Genomic DNA, 18,547 nt, shown 5'->3' on the forward strand with positions numbered 1-18,547 from the left:
TTTGCAGAGACATTTAAAACTATATTTTTATTAATTTGAAAAGGAACGCATTTTGATTGTCATTGTTAAAATAACTTCATTTTACTCAATGGTCCCAATCTTAGACACAGTACTGCAACTGCCTGGATGTGGAGTGTAGATTAGAGTCTAGATTAGAGTGATGTTGGAAGAGCACAGCAGGTCAGGAGCATGCAAATCGGCATTTCTGGCAAAAGCCCTTCATCAGGAATAGAGGCAGGGAGCCTAAAGTGGAGAGATAAATGAGGGGGGGAGGGGGGGGAAGGTAGCAAAGAGTACAGTGGGTGAATGTGGGTGGGGATGGAGGTGATAGGTCAGAGAGGAGGGTGGAGTGGATAGGTGGAAAGGAAGATAGGCAGGTAGGACAGGTCATAAGGGCGGTGCTGCGCTGGAAGGCTGGAGCTGACGTGAGGTGGGGGAAGGGGAAATGAGGAAATTGATGAAATCCACATTGATGCCATGGGGTTGAAGTGTTCTGAGGCGGAAGATGAGTTCTTCCTCCAGGCGTCAGGTGGTGAGGGAGAAAGCAAATGTGGCTGTGGTAGCGAGTCTGTTTCAGGACATGGTTGAAGAGCTTCAGGGCAGAGGAGATGAGCTAGGGGTTGCAGTGAGAGACTCACTCAAATCATTGTAGAGAGAGGAAGAAAACTTCAAGGCAGGTATCCTTGCAAGAGGATTCGCAGTAGGGTTAAAATCAACGAGGTAAAAAAAAAGGACTGCTGATGCTGGAAACCAGAGTCTAGATTAAAGTGGTGCCTCTTCTCTGACCTATCACCTCCATCCCCACCCCCATTCACCTATTATACTTTATGCTACTTTCTCCCCACTCCCACCCCCCTCTCATTTATCTCTCCACCCTCCAGACTCCCTGCCTCTATTCCTGATGAAGGGCTTTTGCCTGAAACGTCGATTTTCCTGCTCCTTGGGTGCTGCCTGACCTGTGCTTTTCCAGTACCACTAATCTAGACTCTGGTTTCCAGCATCTGCAGTCCTTGTTTTTAACCTGGATGTGGAGTGTCCTATGATTGTGTTAACAGCGATTGACTCAGACTCAACAGATTCTAAGTGGTGTTGAGCTGTACCTCACCATGTCTACATGTCAGACTGCTTATCTGGCATCCAGTACTGGGAGTGAAAAATGTTTTCCTAACTGTATATTAAGACAACATTAAATGTTGTGTCTTCAGTCACCACCATGATTTTTGATCTAGCCTGTGACTTCATCACTCTTTGTAGTAACTATTTGAGGCTGAACCAGGCTCCTCTTAATTTTGCTGTTTTGCTTGGGAACTCAGCATAGGCAGTTGATGCAAAGTTATCACCTCCTATCATCTGTGCATCACCTAAGTCTGGCTGTGCCTTAGCTCAGCTTTTGCTGGAACTGTTTGATAATGCTCCAGTGAAGTGCCTTGGATGTTGTACTACAGTAACGGTAATTATACTTTTGAAAGTATTGAGACTGGGCTCGAATCTTTGACCAAAGGGGATTTATGGAAATGTGCTGCATAGTCTCCATTCCTAGTGGCCATTGGTGTACCAGCATAAATTATCCTGAATTTGCACTAAATTTACAATCTCACTTGGAGCAACCACAGATTGGTGACTCCTGCAATTATTAAACTGAAATTAACAAATGTTAAGGTATATTTTTGAGACCGAGCCATCTTAACAAATGGTGTGTTTTATCTGAAATTGTGGAATAAATTTCCTCAGGAACTACCCCTCGGAGCACCAATTTCAGAAGGAAAGTGGAAGTTTTTATTCATTTATGGGATGTGGGTGGCACTGGCTATATCAGAATTTATTGCCCATTCCTAATTGCTCAGAGGGTAGACTATTCCAGAGTTGCAGGTACTATTCTAGTGTTCTAGTTTGCATCCCACAATGGTTGCTGGAATTTGAATGCAATAAAAATCTGGAATTAAAGGTCATGAAATAATTTTGTCAGGAAAAAAATTCTAATGTCCTTTTACAAAGGAAATCTACCATCCTCTACCCTACACAGACTCCAGACCAATAGTGTTAACTCTTAACAGCCCTCTTAGAAATGGGGGATGGACAATGAATGCTGGCCTAGCCAGTGATGGCCACATGCTGTGAATAAATAAAAAGGAATACATTAGAACTGATGAAATAACACAATCTAAGATTCTAAAGACAGGAGCTGCCCTTGGTTCTCATTATTTCTTCAGGCAGTGGTACCGTAGTCTCTTACACACTCTGCAGCTGTAAACGTTAACTAGAGTATCTCTGAATGACAGCACAGAATCATGTTGATGCAAATAAGGTTTGGTTTTATTAATTGATGCTCATTCATGATGTTTGGTGAGAGGTGGCAATTTTACTTCATGGTCTTTACATTTTTATGACCATTTCTATAAAAATTTAAACACCCGTTACTGAATGTGCTTCCATTCGCTTTATTTTATTCGAAATTTTTAGGTTTAAGACCATAAGACATAGGAGTGGAAGTAAGGCCATTCGGCCCATCGAGTCCACTCCGCCATTTAAACATGGCTGATGGGCATTTCAACTCCACTTACCCGCGTTCTCCCCGTAGCCCTTAATTCCTTGTGACATCAAGAATTTATCAATCTCTGCCTTGAAGACATTTAGCGTCCCAGCCTCCACTGCACTCTGCGGCAATGAATTCCACAGGCCCACCACTCTGACTGAAGAAATGTCTCCGCATTTCTGTTCTGAATCGACCCCCCTCTAATTTTAAGGCTGTGCCCATGGGTCCGAGTCTCCCCGTCTAACGGAAACAATTTCTTAGCATCCACCCTTTCCAAGCCATGTATTATCTTCTAAGTTTCTATTAGATCTCCCCTTAACCTTCTAAACTCCAATGAGTGCAATCCCAGGATCCTCAGCCGTTCCTCCTATGTTAGACCTACCATTCCAGGGATCATCCGTGTGAATCTTCGCTGGATGTGCTCCAGTGCCAGTATGTCCCTCCTGAGGTGTGGGGGCCCAAAACTGGACACAGTACTCCAAATGGGGCCTAGCCAGAGCTTTATAAAGTCTCAGTAGCACATCGCTGATTTTATATTCCAACCCTCTTGAGATAAATGACAACATTGCATTCGCTTTCTTAATCACGGATTCAACCTGCATGTTTATCCTTAGAGAATCCTAGACTAGCACTCCCAGATCCCTTTGTACTTTGGCTTTATGAATTTTCTCACTGTTTAGAAAGTAGTCCATGCTTGTATTCTTTTTTCCAAGTGCAAGACCTTGCATTTGCTTACATTGAACTTCATCAGCCATTTCCTGGACCACTCTCCCAAACTGTCTGGATCCTTCTGTAGCCTCCCTACTTCCTCAGTATTACCTGCCTGTCCAACTATCTTCGTATCATCGGCAAACTTCGCTAGAATGCCCCTAGTCCCTTCATCTAGATCATTAATATATAACGTGAACAGCTGCGGACCCAACACTGAACCCTGTGGGACACCTTGTCACCAGCTGCCATTCCGAAAAAGAATCTCTTATCCCAACTCTCTGCCTTCTGTCAGACAGCCCATCCTCAATCCATACCAGTAGCTCACCTCAACACCATGGGCCTTCACCTTACTCAGCAGCCTCCCATGTGGCACCTTATCAAAGGCCTTTTGGAAGTCTAGATAGACCACATCCACTGGGTTTCCCTGGTCTAACCTACTTGTCACCTCTTCAAAGAATTCTAACAGGTTTGTCGGGCACGACCTCCCCTTACTAAATCCATGTTGACTTGTTCTAATCTGACCCTGCTCTTCCAAGAATTTAGAAACCTCATCCTTAACGGTGGATTCTAGAATTTTACCAACCGAGGTTAGGCTAATTTTCCTATAATTTTCCATCTTTTGTTTTGATCCTTTCTTGAACAATGGGGTTACAACAGCAGTCTTCCAATCATCTGGGACTTTCCCTGACTCCAGTGACTTTTGAAAGATCTCAACCAATGCCTCTGCTATTTCCTCAGCCACCTCCCTCAGAACTCTAGGATGTAGCCCATCGGGGCCAGGAGATTTGTAAATTTTAAGACCTTTTAGCTTTTCTAGCACGATCGTGGGCGTCACGGTAGCACAGTGGTTAGCACTACTGCCTCACAGCACCAGAGACCAGAGTTCAGTTCCTGCCTCAGGCGACTGTCTCTGTCTGGAGTTTGCAAATTCTCCCCGTGTCTGCGTGGGTTTCCTCCGGATGCTCTGGTTTCCTCCCACAGTCCAAAAATGTGCAGGTTAAGTGAATTGATCATGCTAAATTGCCCGTAGTGTTAGGGGCAGGGTTAAATGTAAGGGAATGGGTCTGGGTGGGTTGCGCTTCAGTGGGTCGGTGTGGACTTGTTGGGTCGAAGGGCCTGTTTTCACACTAAGTAATCTAAGTAATCTTTTTTGTAATGGCAACCATACTCAACTCAGCTCCCTGAATCCCTTTAATTGTTGGGATCTTACTCATGTCTTTCACTGTGAAGACTGATGCAAAGTACTTAAGTTCTCCAGCTATTTCCTTATCTCCCATCACTAGCCTTCCAGCATCAGTTTGAAGTGGCCCAGTGTCTACTTTTGCCTGTCGTTTGTTTCTTATGAATTGAAAGAAACTTTTACTATCCCTAATATTACTGGCTAGCCTACCTTCATATTTGATCCTCTCCTTCCTTATTTCTGTTATCCTCTGTTTGTTTTTGTAGCCTTCCCAATCTTCTGATTTCCCAGTGCTCTTGGCCACTTTATAGGATCTCTTTTTTTTTTCTTTGATAGATTTCCTGACTTCCTTTGTCAGCCATGGCTGTCTAATCCCTCCCCGGATAATCTTTCTTTTCTTGGGGATGAACCTCTGTACTGTGTCCTCAATTATACCCACAAACTCCTGCCATTTTTGCTCTACTGTCATCCCTGCTATGCTCTGCTTCCAGTCTATTTTCGTCAGTTCCTCTCTCATGCCCTCATAATTACCTTTATTTAACTGTAACACCATTACATCCGATTTTGCCTTCTCTCTTTCAAACTGCAGACTGAATTCTACCATGTTATGATCGCTGCTTCCTAAGTGTTCCCTTACTTTAAGATCTTTTATAAAGTCTGTTCATTACATCGCACTAGGTTCAAAGTAGCCTGCTCCCTTGAGGGCTCCATGACAAGCTGTTTCAAAAAGCCATCCTGTAATCATTCCAAGATTTCCCTTTCTTTGGATCCACTGGCAATATTATTTACCCAGTCCACCTGCATATTGAAGTCCCCCATGATCACTGAGACCTTGCCTTTCTGACATGCCTTTTCTATTTCCCGGTACGTGTTGCGCCTCTGGTCCTGACCACTGTTAGGTCTGTACATAACTCCCATTATGGTTTTTTTGCCTTTGTGGTTCCTCAATTCCATCCACACAGACTCCACATCATCCGACTCTATCATTCAGTGCCATAGATTTAATTTTGTTCTTAACCCCGCCCCCTCTGCCCACCTCCATCTTTTCAATAAGTTGTAAATCCTTGGATGTTTAACTGCCAGTCCTGAACCCACTGCAACCATGTCTCTGTGGTGCAGAATATTGGTTTAATTGTTTCTGTACCTGATTTAAAGAAAATCTAAAGCTGTCATTAATAAGGTTGATCCTGCTAGTGCTGTTGGTTTAATCCACAGTTCCAGTCAGAGCATTGTTCTTAATGCTAATCTTTTGAAACAAAAGTCAAAGGCTGGCAGTTTTAAAATAGCTGATCTAGCAAACTGCAAAGCTGGCAGTCCACAAAGCAATGTACAACTGGAAAGTATTCCTGGATAAAGGCTTGTGGCTAAGTTTATTGTTTCAAGTGCATTGAATAAATAAAAATACTTCGTTGGTACATTGAATTCATGATTTTTATTGGTGATTTGAAACAATTAAGTTTGCTTTTCTACAAAAGCTGAAACCCTACGACTTTGTGCATGTTGTGTAAAAGGAAGTGGTTACAGTGGGAGTGCAGTGAGATGTGAAATTGTGACCTTTTTAACTTCAACAACCAAACAGTGTTTAAAATTGCAGAAGCGTTTTGCTGTGATCAACACAAACTTTTACAAAAATACCGTCAATCAGATATGTTCTATAAACAATTTCAAACAAGCATGCTGTTTTGGAAAATATAGGGGGTGATGGATTCTCAAGGGAATGTAGCGTGAACAGCCAAGTTTCTGATATGGAGCCTGGCTTTAATGCAATGAGGGATACGTCAGGTTCCAAGAGATCAATTGTGTTAGGGGCCTCTGTAGTCCGAGGTACAGACAGACATTTCTGTGGCCATCAGCAAAAAATCAGAATGGTGTATTGCTTTCCTGGTGCCAGGATCAAGGATGTCTCAGGCTGCAGAATTTTCTCATGGGGGGAGGGGCCAGCAAGAGGTCATTGTCCACAGTGGAGCCAACGACATAGGAAGGGAAAAGGTTGAGATTCTGAAGGGAGATTAGAGTTAGGCAGAAATTTAAAAAGGAGGTCCTCAAGGGTAGTAATATCTGGATTACTCCCAGTGCTACGAGCTAGTGAGGGCAGGACTAGGAGGATAGAGCAGATGAATGCATGGCTGAGGACCTAGTGTATGGGAGAAGGATTCACATTTTTTTTGGACCATTGGAATCTGTTTTGGGGTAGAAGTGACCTATACAAGGAGGATGGTTGGCGCCCTAAATTGGAAGGGGACTAATATACTGGCAGGGCGGTATGCCAGAGCTGCTCGGGAGGATTCAAACTAGTAAGGTGGGGGGGGTGGGACCCAGGGCGATAGTAAGTAGAGATCAATCTGAGACTGGTACAGTTGAGAACAGAAGCGAGTTAAACAGTCAGGGCAGGCAGGGACAAATTAGGACTAATAAATTAAACTGCATTTACTTCAATGCAAGAGACCTAACAGGGAAGGCAGATGAACTCCGGGCATGATTCGGAACATGGGACTGGGATGTCATAGCAGTTACAGAAATATGGCTCAAGGATGGGCAGGACTGGCAGCTTAATGTTCCAGGATACAAATGTTATAGGAAGGATATAAAGGGAGGCAAGAGAAGAGGGGGATCAGCATTTTTGATTAGGGAGAGCATTACAGCTGTGCTGAGGGAGGATATTCCCAGAACTAAATCTGGGGAAGTTATTTGGGTGGAGCTGAGAAATAAGAAAGGGCTGATCACCTTATTGGGATTGTATTATAGACCCCCTAATAGTCAGAGGGAAATTGAGAAACAAACTTGTAAGGAGATCTCGGCTATCTGTAAGAATAATAGTTATGGTGGCGGATTTTAACTTCCCAAACATAGACTGGGACTGCCATAGTGTTAAGGGTTTAGATGGAGAGGAATTTGTGTACAAGAACATTTTCTGATTCAGTATGTGAATGTACCTACTAGAGAAGGTACAAAACTTTACCTACTCTTGGGAAATAAGGCAGGGCATGTGACTGACGTGTCGGTGGGGGAGCACTTTGGGGCCAGCGACCATAATTCTATTTGTTTTAAAATCGTGATGGAAAAGGATAGACCAGATCGAAAAGTTGAAGTTCTAAATTGGAGAAAGGCCAATTTTGACGGTATTGGGCAAGAACTTTCAAAAGCTGACTTCGCAGGTAAAGAGATGGCTGGAAATTGGGAACCCTTCAGAAATGAGAACTAGAATCCATAGAAAGTATATTCCTGTCAGGGTGAAAGGGAAGGCTGGTAGGTATAGGGAATGCTGGATGACTAAAGAAATTGAGGGTTTGGTGAAGAAAATGAAAGAAACATAAGTCAGTTTTAGACAGGATAAATCGAGTGAATCAATCTGAGACTGGTACAGTTGAGAACAGTGAATCCTGAGAGTATAAAGGAAGTAGGAGCATACTTAAGGAAATCAGAAGGGCAAAAAGGGAACATGAGAGAGATTTGGCAAAGAGGAGAATCCAAAGGGCTTTTACAAATACATTAAGGACTAAAGGATAACTAAGAAGAGAATAGAGCCCCTCAAAGATCAGATGTGGAGCTGCAGAAAATGGGGATACTAAATGAGTATTTTGCATCAGTATTTACTGTGGAAAAGGGTATGGAAGATATAGAAAGTAGCGAAATAGATGGTGACACCTTGTAACATATCCATATTACGGAGGAGGAAGTGCTGGATGTCTTGAAATGCATAAAGGTGGATAAACCCCCAGGACCTGATCATGTGTACCCTAGAGCTCTCTGGGAAGCTAGAGAAGTGGGATTGCTGTCTCTTGCTGAGATATTTGTATCATCGATAGTCACAGATGAGGTGCCGGAAGACTGGAGGTTGGCAAACATGGTGCCACTGTTTCAGAAGGGTGGTAAAGACAAGCCAGGGAACTATAGACCGGAGAACCTGACCTCAGTGGTGGGCAAGTTGTTGGAGGAAATCCTGAGGGACAGGATGTACATGTATTTGGAAAGGCAAGGACTGATTAGGGATAGTCAACATTGCTTTGTGCATGGGAAATCATGTCTCTCAAACTTGATTGAGTTTTTTGAAGAATTAACAAAGGATTGAGGGCAGAGCGGTAGATGATCTATATGGCCTTCAGTGAGGCATTCAAGGTTCCCCATGGGAGACTCGTTAGCAAGGTTAGATCTCCAGGGATACAAGGTGAACTAGCCGTCTGGATACAGAACTGGTTCAAAGGTAGAAGATGTGGTGGTGGAGGGTTGATTTTCAGACTGGAGGCCTGTGACCAATGGAGTGCCACAAGGATTGGTGCTGGGTCCTCTACTTTGTCATTTACATAAATGATATGGAGCACAAGCAGTACAGTTAGTAAGTTTGCAGATGACACCAAAATTGGAGGTGTAGTGGACAGCGAAGGTTACCTCAGATTACAACAGGATCTTGACCAATGGGCTGAGAAGTAGTGGATGGAGTTTAATTTGGCTAAATGTGAGGTGCTACATTTTGGGAAAGCAAATCTTAGCAGGACTTGTACACTTAATGATAAGGTCCTAGGGAATGTTACTGAACAAAGACACCTTGGAGTGCAGGTTCATAGCTCCTTGAAAGTGGAGTCGAGGGAGGTAGGATAGTGAAGGAGGAGTTTGGAATGCTTTCCTTTATTGGTCAGAGTATTGAGTACAGGAGTTGGGAGGTCATGTTGAGGCTGTACAGGACATTGGTTAGGGCACTGTTGGAATATTGCGTGCAATTCTGGTCTCCTTCCTATTGGAAAGATATTGTGAAACTTGAAAGGGTTCAGAAAAGATTTACAAGGATGTTGCCAGGGTTGGAGGATTTGAGCTATAAGGAGAGGCTGAACAGGCTGGGGCTGTTTTCCCTGGAGTGTTGGGGGCTGAGGGGTTTACAAAATCATGAGGGGCATGAATAGGATAAATAGACAGTCTTTTCCCTGGAGTGGGGGAGCCAGAACTAGAGGGCATAGGTTTAGGGTGAGGGGGGGAAAGATGAGAGACCTAAAGGGACAATATTTTCATGCTGAGGGTGGTAGGTGTATGGAATGAGCTGCCAGAGGAAGTGGTGGAGGCTAGTACAATTGCAACATTTAAAAGGCATTTGAATGGGAATATGAATAGGAAGGGTTTGGAGGGATGTGGGCCGGGTGCCAGCAGGTGGGACTAGATTGGGTTGGGATATCTGGTCAGCATGGACGGGTTGGACCAAAGGGTCTGTTTCCATGCTGTACATCTGACTCTAAATGTGCTTTCTTGAAATCTGGAGTCAAATCTGCTCTAAGTTTTGAGTTTGACACTTGATAATTTTGAAGTGTATTGTAATTAAGCATTTGAAATCAGTAATTTACTCTAATACTTATCTTAAATGTTAACTTACTATTGATTCTACTTTTAATTTGTTACAAGATACTTGCATCAGAAAATAAGGCTCCTGCTCATTCAGACTGCTGAACCTCTGTTAACCTGAAACTGACACATTTCTGTCTGTTGGAAGGTTTGAAATTGTCGTCCTTGACTCTTGTAACTCTGTTTCCTCGTTCCAATCAGATTCACAACCTCAGCATCCTATTTGACTCTGATCTGAACTTCTGGCCCCAATGTTCTGTCAATCACAAGCACTGCACACTTCCGCCTTTTTAATATTGCCTATCACTGCTGCGCCAGTGCTCACCTCGGGCGGCACAGTGGTTCAGTGGTTAGCACTGCTGCCTCTCAGCACCAGGGACCTGGGTTCAATTCCAGCCTTTGGTGACTGTGTGGAGTTTGCATATTCTCCCTGTCTGCGTGGTTTCCGCCGGGTACTCTGGTTTACTCCCACAATCCAAAAGGTGTGTAGGCCAGGTGAATTGGCCATGTCAAATTGTCCCATAGCATTCGGTGCATTAGTCAGGGTGGGGGAATGGGTCGGGATGGGTTGTTCTTCGGAGGGTCAGTGTGGACATGTTGGGTTGAAGTGCCTGTTTCCACATTGTAGGTAATGTAATGCTGAAACCCTTGTGCACTACGGAGCATTATTTGGCAGTCAGAAGATGCAATGAACTCGTCTCAATTTCTTCAAATACAAGCAGCATGCAAATGTTGTCTAACCTTCCTGTGACATTCAGCTCATGTTTTTGATTAGTAAGGGGATCAAAGGTTATGTGGCGAAAGTGAGATAATGGGATGGAGAAACACATCAGCCAGGTTTGGTACAGCAGCCTCTGAGGGGAATATCCTAATTTTGCTCCTATATCGTGTGCTCAATCCTCAATGTGCTGTCATATGGTTGCATACTTCAGAGGGCAAAGTTCAAGTGAGTGAGGCCACCTCTTCAGTACAAGGTGTCACACAACTGGAGGCAGCAAGTGGTAACTGTCATAATGTTAAATCATCTCCCTTCTGCAACAGTGGACAGCAGGCTGAGATGTTGCTGTCTTCCCCAGGGAATGATATTGATTTCTGTTGGAATTGTGTGCATGGTATAAAATAGCCACAAAAGCCATCTTGTGAAATGATGGCCATCTTGATCAGACCATTGAACCAGAGTTGATGGTAATGGTTGAGTGGGGGAATCTGCTGGATTATGAGGTTACAGATTATGCAGGAGTATAGTTCTGCTGATAATGAAGCACAGTACCTCATGAATGCCCAGTCCTCTGCTAGATCTGTTTCAAGTCAGTTTCATTTAATACAGTGCCACACAACATGATGGAGGGTGTTCTTTGTATGAAGCTAGGACTTCATGAAAACAGCACAATCCTCATTCTTACTGATGCTGTCATGGACAGGCATGTGTGTAACAGAAATTGGTGAGGATATAGCCAAGTCTGCTTTTCCCTATTGGTTCACTGCCTGCCACAGACCTAGTCTAGCAGTTATGACCTTTTACAATCAATCATTTTGGTCAGGAATGGTACTGCTGAGCCACTTTAGGTGATGAACGTTTCAGTGCAGCTGCCAGAGTATAGTGTTACCCTTGCCACTCAGTGCTTCCTCCAAATGCCATTCACGATAGTGGAGTACTCCACTTCGCATACTAGTGTTCTTCCTCATTGTATTTTCTGAGTCTGGGAGCCCTAATTCTGATGAAAGTAGCTGTACTATCTCACTGGAGGTGGATTTGGGACCCAAAAACTACTAATTTCCTGCCTCAATAAGGACTATTAATCCTGTTGTAGTCAACTTTATCCATGGAGAATTGTAATTGTCCCATAATAATCAACGTACCTCTTGCGTGTATCCAAGATAAATTCTGTGGTTTTGCTAATTGAGTCAGGGATTCTGGATGCTTGACATTTTTCACTGCATTCTATTTAAAGTAAGGTCCTGATGTTAGTCTCTTTTCTGAAAGAAACATTTGTGATAACAGAAGGATTATACTGCTAGTAGAATTTATGGTCTGAATCACCATTGCTTTGTTTGAAGTGGGAAGTGCACTTTCAGCTTGTGTGAAAGTGTACATTAGGTTAATAAAATGGAGTACTCTTATTTCCCTATCTTGTTAAATTCGCTAACCCTTCTAGGACAGTAGGCTGTGTTTTAAGAGCAGATTGATTTAAATAATTGAGACAACAGTCCCACTCTTGTGATGTCTCGTTATCAATTTGTAGTAGTCTTTGCAGTGAGCAATTAATATGCAATATAAGTAATCTTACTTTTCTGCAGTAAGAGACTGATCTGTTCTGTGGTTGGGCAGATTGAGTTGGAGATCCATAATGTGCTGCATTTTGCACTGCATTGTAATCCATAGTATATTGTCCTCTATTTAAATATGTTCTACTGTTAGTCTGGTTTCTGAAAGAAGTATTGTGGTAACTTAGTAGGATTATAATGCCGGTCGTTCTGCTATAAGGTGCATTTCGTACCACAAATTGCTATAACGCAGTAGACGAATTGGGGACACTGTTTCTATAGTGTGAAGTTTTCAAGCATGTATTGATCAAGTGATTCTAGCCCCATATGTGATTTTCTTAACATGGAATTGAAGAGAATGGAACTACAACATGTTATAGCAGAACTGACTGTGGTTGAACAGAATTTGAAGCTCATGGATTTTACTATCATCAATTATTGTTTCAATATCTGTCTTTTCATTATGTTGACATTGAAAATTCAGACTGCACAAAACCCTTCAAATGTGAAATATGCATATTCTACATGTTTGTGCCATTCCTGTCATAAATTAGCTTCCTGCAAGAATGTTGAGATAAAGAAAACTGCAAAAGACTTCTATTAATTTTCTTAAGCTAGCTTTGATCAAAAATTGTCTAGCCATGGATTACACTGAAAAACGCATGCCTTTATTAGAAACTGACAAGGTCTGAATTGTTATGATAGGTTTGGACTGACCGTTATAAAACTGGATCAATTGTAAAGCTTTTTGCACTAAAATTGCTGGACTTATGCCTAAGGTTTAATTAGATCAAACCCAATGTGCTCACTGTTTTAATTGTATTTTTCAATAAGGGCAGATTCAAACCTTGGCAGCAGATGTTGGAATTCAGAAATATCTGTAGAATGTGTCCATACTATATACTGTAACTTTGAAACGGAATCATGTGTTATGACTGGGATTAAAAACTGAAATTATTTAAATTAAAAATGAGTTTAAAGTTTCAGGGGACAATCAGTGGAGCAGTTCAGGTCCAATTTGCTTGTGCAAAGCTGGGAAACGAATAGTGTTTGCTTGGAATTTCATTTAGTCTGCTCCATTGAACCATAGTGGAAAGTGTGTGGGTAGACCACATGCAAAGAGGTAAGCATAGTTCAATGGATTTTTTAAAAAGTGGAATGCTGAAAACTATTGGAAAAGAATTAATGTTTTGGTGAGATTTATTTAATCATTCAACAGTTGTTAGTAACACAATTCCCAGTTTTAACCTTTTGAGTTGTTTCCAATAATGTTATTGCATACACAAGATTTTTAGCACGTAATTTGGATTAGACTTTCAGAACGTGGCGTTGTGCCATTTCATTTGCATGGCTCCAGGCATTCCCTGCTGTGCCTTTATTGTTAGGACATTTTCTTTAGATACACAAATGTGTCTCAATGACTGTATGAGAATGCAATGTCAATAATTGTTTTCTTTAACAATATTCTACAAAGTTAATGCTTGCTGAAAATGGAAATTAGGCTGCACACTTTAAAATTGTCACTGAGTTTGAGATTAGATGAAATGGAATCTGTCTATTATACTGCATTGAATTTTTAAATAATTGGTGCAAATTTTGTGTTCCACTTACCAGATGATTGAGAAAACTTGAGGTATCTTGGGTCTTGACAAGATAGCTGTCAAGAGAATTTTTCCTCTAAGAGAATCTAGAGCTGTTTTAGATATGTCATCCATTTAGGGAGATTTTTGTTTTGATTGCACGAGTCTTTGGAACTCTTGGAAAAGATGGTAGAAGCAGAGCCAAATATTTTTAAGGCACAGGTAGATTGTTAAGCAAAGAGTTGAAAGGTCAAAAGGGATGGATCAGAATGTGGATTTGAGGATACATTTTTTAAACCTGCCACACAGATGTCCTGCATTTAGTTTCAGAGCAGTTGTATCAACTGTTGCTGAAGTTTTGCAAGACAAGACTCCCTTTGTTCAAAACTGCAGACTCTGCGTTGCTGCTGCCATTAGCTATCAACCTAATCGAGTGCTAGTTTTGGCATTCCATTTCTCATGCTAACAGCTATAATATATATGGAAAGTTAAGACAAATGTTAGCTTTGTAAGTATCTGATGGCTTGGAAGCAGCAATTCAATGCTAGCACATGATTTAACTACCTCTGGAAAAACAAGGTGACAGTGATGCTTTCTGGAACCTGCTTTGAAAGACAGAATCTAAAACATGGGTAGTTCTGTACTTGCCTGTGAAAGTTACTACAGGTTTGCACCTCCTATTACACTGGATCCTTAGTCGTGAGTGAGTAGTCAGACTTGAGGCCACCACCACGGAGTCAGTAGGAAAAACATTTTGCTGGAAACTTTTTATGCCACTGCAAGTAGCTCTTTTATTCCTTTTAGGTCTGTATTGCACAGAGGGCAGTTAACAGTCAAGCAAATTGCTGTGGCTTTGGTGTCAAATAGGCCAGACTAGTAAGGACGACAAAATCCCTTTCCTAGAAATACATTAGTGAATCAGATGGGTTTTTACAACAGTTGACACATTAGCTAGCCATTAGGTTAGTCTTTTACGGTAGATTTGCTTTGAATCCTAGATTCCACCTGCTGTGGTGTGATTTGAACCCAAGCCCCCATTAGCCTGTTGATCTGGATGACTACTTAGTACAGTGACATTAGTATACCATCATCTCCAAGCGTGATTTAGTATAGGAGTCCTTAAGTTGGTTTGCCTTTATCCATCTCCCTGTTGAGAACTGTTATCTTAGAACACAATATAAGATGGCTGCTATCCCATGTTGCTTTCTGTCTCCATGTTAGGTGATAGACCCATCCATTTTTTTTAGTCACAAAAATTAATTTAACTGTCTCAGCCATTAATTTGGATGATCTTATCAGGTTATGGTGTGGTGTAAGTTATTCCTATCTCCAAGGCAACCGTTATCAAGGAGTTTGTTTACCTACAGAATTATTGATTTGATTTTTATAAAGGTCACTTATAATTTATTCCTGTGATAAATAGTTTCCGCAGCAGCTCAATCCACAAGATTAGTTACATGACTTATGGGAGCTATTTTTTAGGGTTCTGTCCATTCCAGAGATGGAATAGCTACCTTTACAAAATGTACATGTCACAGTTGTGACACAACCTGTAAAAACTGCTTAAAGTTTATTTTTTCCTTGTGTTGCTATCCCTGTATGCTTGAGAAACTTATCAGACACAACTGCAGATGTTCAAAGTAAATTACTTTGCCTAGTCTTAGCTGTGATTCAGTTGTTAGCACATTCCTCTAAATCACCCAAATTCAAATCCCACTTCAGGTTCGGGCACACAATTCAAGGCTGCCAGTCCAGCACAGTACTGTGGGACCACTTGCACTAATGGTGTTGGGTTTTGGAAGAAATATTAAACTTAAATCTCTTTCTCTCTCCTGCTTGGGTATGTAAAGATTCCCTTTGCAGAATGCTCTTAAGGGAAGGGGTGACAGTGGTAATGTCTCTGGCTTAGTAATCCAGAAACATGGGCTAATGTTCTGGCGGTAGGATTCAAATTCCACCATGACAGAAGATGCAATTTCAATTTAATATTAAAAAGTCTGGAACAAGAAGCCATGTAGTGGTGACCATGTAACTGCTCTTGATTTGTTATTAAAAACCCATTACAGTCAAGATTTGTATCTTTAGGGCAATACACCTGCCATCCTTACTTGTACTGAGCGTACATGTGACTCCAGGCTCATGGCAATGAAGATGACTCATAGCTGCCCTCTGAACCATCTTAGTTATCCACTCTGTTCAAGGGCAGTTAAGGGTGGACAATAAATACTGACTGTGCCAGAAACACCCACGTCTCAAACAAATTGTTTTAAAAGTAGAGCAGGGGAGGTAGCCCCCATGTCTTGACCAATATTTATAGCTCAATAAATATCACAAAAGCAGACTTCTGGTTATAATCACATTGCTATTTGAGTTCACCTTACCACAGTGGGTTTAATCAACTTATAATATTTTGAAGTGCCCAGTAGTCTAGCAAAGTGCTGTGTAAATGTAACTCATTCTTTCTTTAAGACCATGCGGCATATCAAAACCATGGGAATTCAGCCAGAAGCTATATTCATGGACGCTCGCTCTTAAATGAAGGAATTGCCTTTAAGGTCTGCAATACGATCAATTCCTGTAAACATGGTTCTCTCTAAGTGAGGGTACAATTAATGTTGAATCAATTCTGTAATGTCCTGAAAGTTGTGAATCAATGCCAAATGTCATTTTGACCCATTTGAAAGTTGTTCATTGGTTCAGCGTTTAAGTGTGTATCCATGTAAATTGATATTTTAACATTTTTTGGCAGTAGGCATTTGTGCCTTGCTACTTTAAATATTTGTCTGGAAGTAGATGAATCATTGGTACTTGTGGTACAGGTTGTTCTGCTATAATGCATGTTTCATTATTGCAAATTTGCTCTAATGTGACTGATGATTTGGGGACAGTTTCTAAAGTAAAGCTTGTGTTTGCTGTAATGCAATTACATTGCTAGCACTTTAAAATAAATTTTTCTATAACATGGTGTTGCACATGAATGCAACTGTCTCATTATAGCAACACTATCTGCATCAAACAGCTGGAGCTAACTTGTGTATTGATGCTACAGATCCAGAAATTATTTGTACAAAGCTCAAGATGGATAGTTTAGCACAAGTTGTTAGAATTTAAATACCTGCTTAATGCTTCTGAGCTTTGTGGGAATTTTTTTCTTTATTCACTGGTGGAATGTGTGCATGGCTGGTTAGTCAGCGTTTATTGCCTATAAGTTGGCCTTGAGAAGCTGGTGGTGTTTTGCTACCTTGAACTGCTGTAGTCAATGTCCTATGACTTGTCCCACAATGCCGTTAGGGAGTTTTGACTCAGTGACTGTGAAGGAATGGCCATATATTTCCAAGTCAGGATGGTGTGGGGCTTGGAGGGAAACTTGCAGGTGTGCTTTTCGCATGCATCAGCTTCCGTTGCTCTCGTAGAGTGTTTATGATGCGAGCTTAGATGATTTTCTGGGCAATGGTTACCCTTCGGATGTTGGTAGTGATGGTAGCACTATTGAATGCCAAGGATCATTATCTTTAATTGGAGATGGTCATTGCCTGGCATTTGTGTAACGTGAATTTTACTTACCAGTTGTCAGCCCAAGTTTGGATGTTGTCCAGATTTTCATGCAGTTGAGCATGGACTGCTTCAGCACCTGAGGAATTGAGAATAGTGCTGAACTTTGTGCAATCACCAGTGAGCATCCCCATTTCTGACCTTTTGATGGAGGGCAGATCATTGAAGCTGCTTTTGTGTCCATGTCGCACTGATATTACAAACATTAGTGACTCCAAATAAAAATAAAATGCCTTTCATACCAGCTTAGTTTATGCTGTGCTAACTGTGCTAAGCTAAGGTAGTAATCATGTTGAAGAAAACTGTCAAGGATCTACCAGAAGAATTGTTTGTTTGTAAATGAGTGGTATAATGGTGGATTGAAAAGAATTTTGCTGAATTTGCACCCATTTTGCAGCAGTAGAGGTTTAGTGGTATTATTGATAGACTGTTAATCCAGAGACCCAGGAAATATTCTGGAGACCTGAGTTCGAATCCCACCATGGCAGATGTTGGAATTTGAATTCAATCAAAATCTAGAATAAAGAATCTAATGATAACCATGAATCCATTGTCAATTGTCAGAAAAACCCATCTGGTTCACTAATGTCCTTCAGGGAAGTAAACTGCCATCCTTACCTGGTCTGACCTACATGTGACTTCAGACCTACAGCAATGTGGTTGTCTCTACTGCCCTGTGGGCAATTAGGGATGGGCAATAAATGCTGGCTGAGCCAGCGATGCATTCATCGTGTGAATGAATTTTTAGAACTCTAGGAAATGACCAGTAGTGCAGTTCTAAATGTAGCTTCATAAATTACAAATTCTTTTTTATTTGGAATTGTATCTGATATCTACCTAAGTATCTACAGCTTGAATAGAAACTGCTGTTGGATTTATTTGGGTGGTAAGGTAGCAAGTGGTGGCCCCACCATCATTACTGAAGAGCCACTATTGAGCTCCTTTGGTAAATCAGTACCCAATCATCCCTTGTGGAAGGGTTCTCTCCAAGATATTCCATGCTTGATTGAGAAAGCTGGGATCAAGGGAGGGTCAATAAGGCCTAGGGCAGGGAGGAAACTGAGGGGCCATCCCCTCACTCTTAAACCTTCTTTCAATCACGACACACAAGCTTTCCCTCAAACCCCAGCCTCAGCTGTTAGCAGCCACCATCTCTTTGACATTGCTGAGCACAGGTTGACAGCTGTCAGCAAGCAACAGACACAAGTGCAGCACTTGATTCAGTGGGCCCTCTCCAAAACCAGGGTACAGGAAGCTTTCAACATCTCTGCAGTTGCATTTAGTCAATCTAGTTCTTTGTGACTATAGGGAAGTTCTCAAGTAACCTGAAGTAAGATACAAGCCAAGTCTAAGGTTTCAGTCGCCATAGCAAGGGTGGAATGGTAGCTGAATGGTTAGCAT

General features: G+C 41.7%; 1 protein-coding gene across 1 annotated transcript in view; it reads left to right on the forward strand.

Moving 5' to 3' along the window:
- chka (choline kinase alpha) overlaps nucleotides 1-18,547 on the forward strand; it is a 62,966-nt gene that overhangs the window by 23,658 nt on the left and 20,761 nt on the right. The window lies entirely within an intron of this gene.

This window comes from Chiloscyllium plagiosum, unplaced genomic scaffold, assembly GCF_037043375.1.
Source record: "Chiloscyllium plagiosum isolate Xiang-an unplaced genomic scaffold, Cpla_swu_hap1 HiC_scaffold_18, whole genome shotgun sequence".
NCBI classification, from domain to species: Eukaryota; Metazoa; Chordata; class Chondrichthyes; order Orectolobiformes; family Hemiscylliidae; genus Chiloscyllium; species Chiloscyllium plagiosum.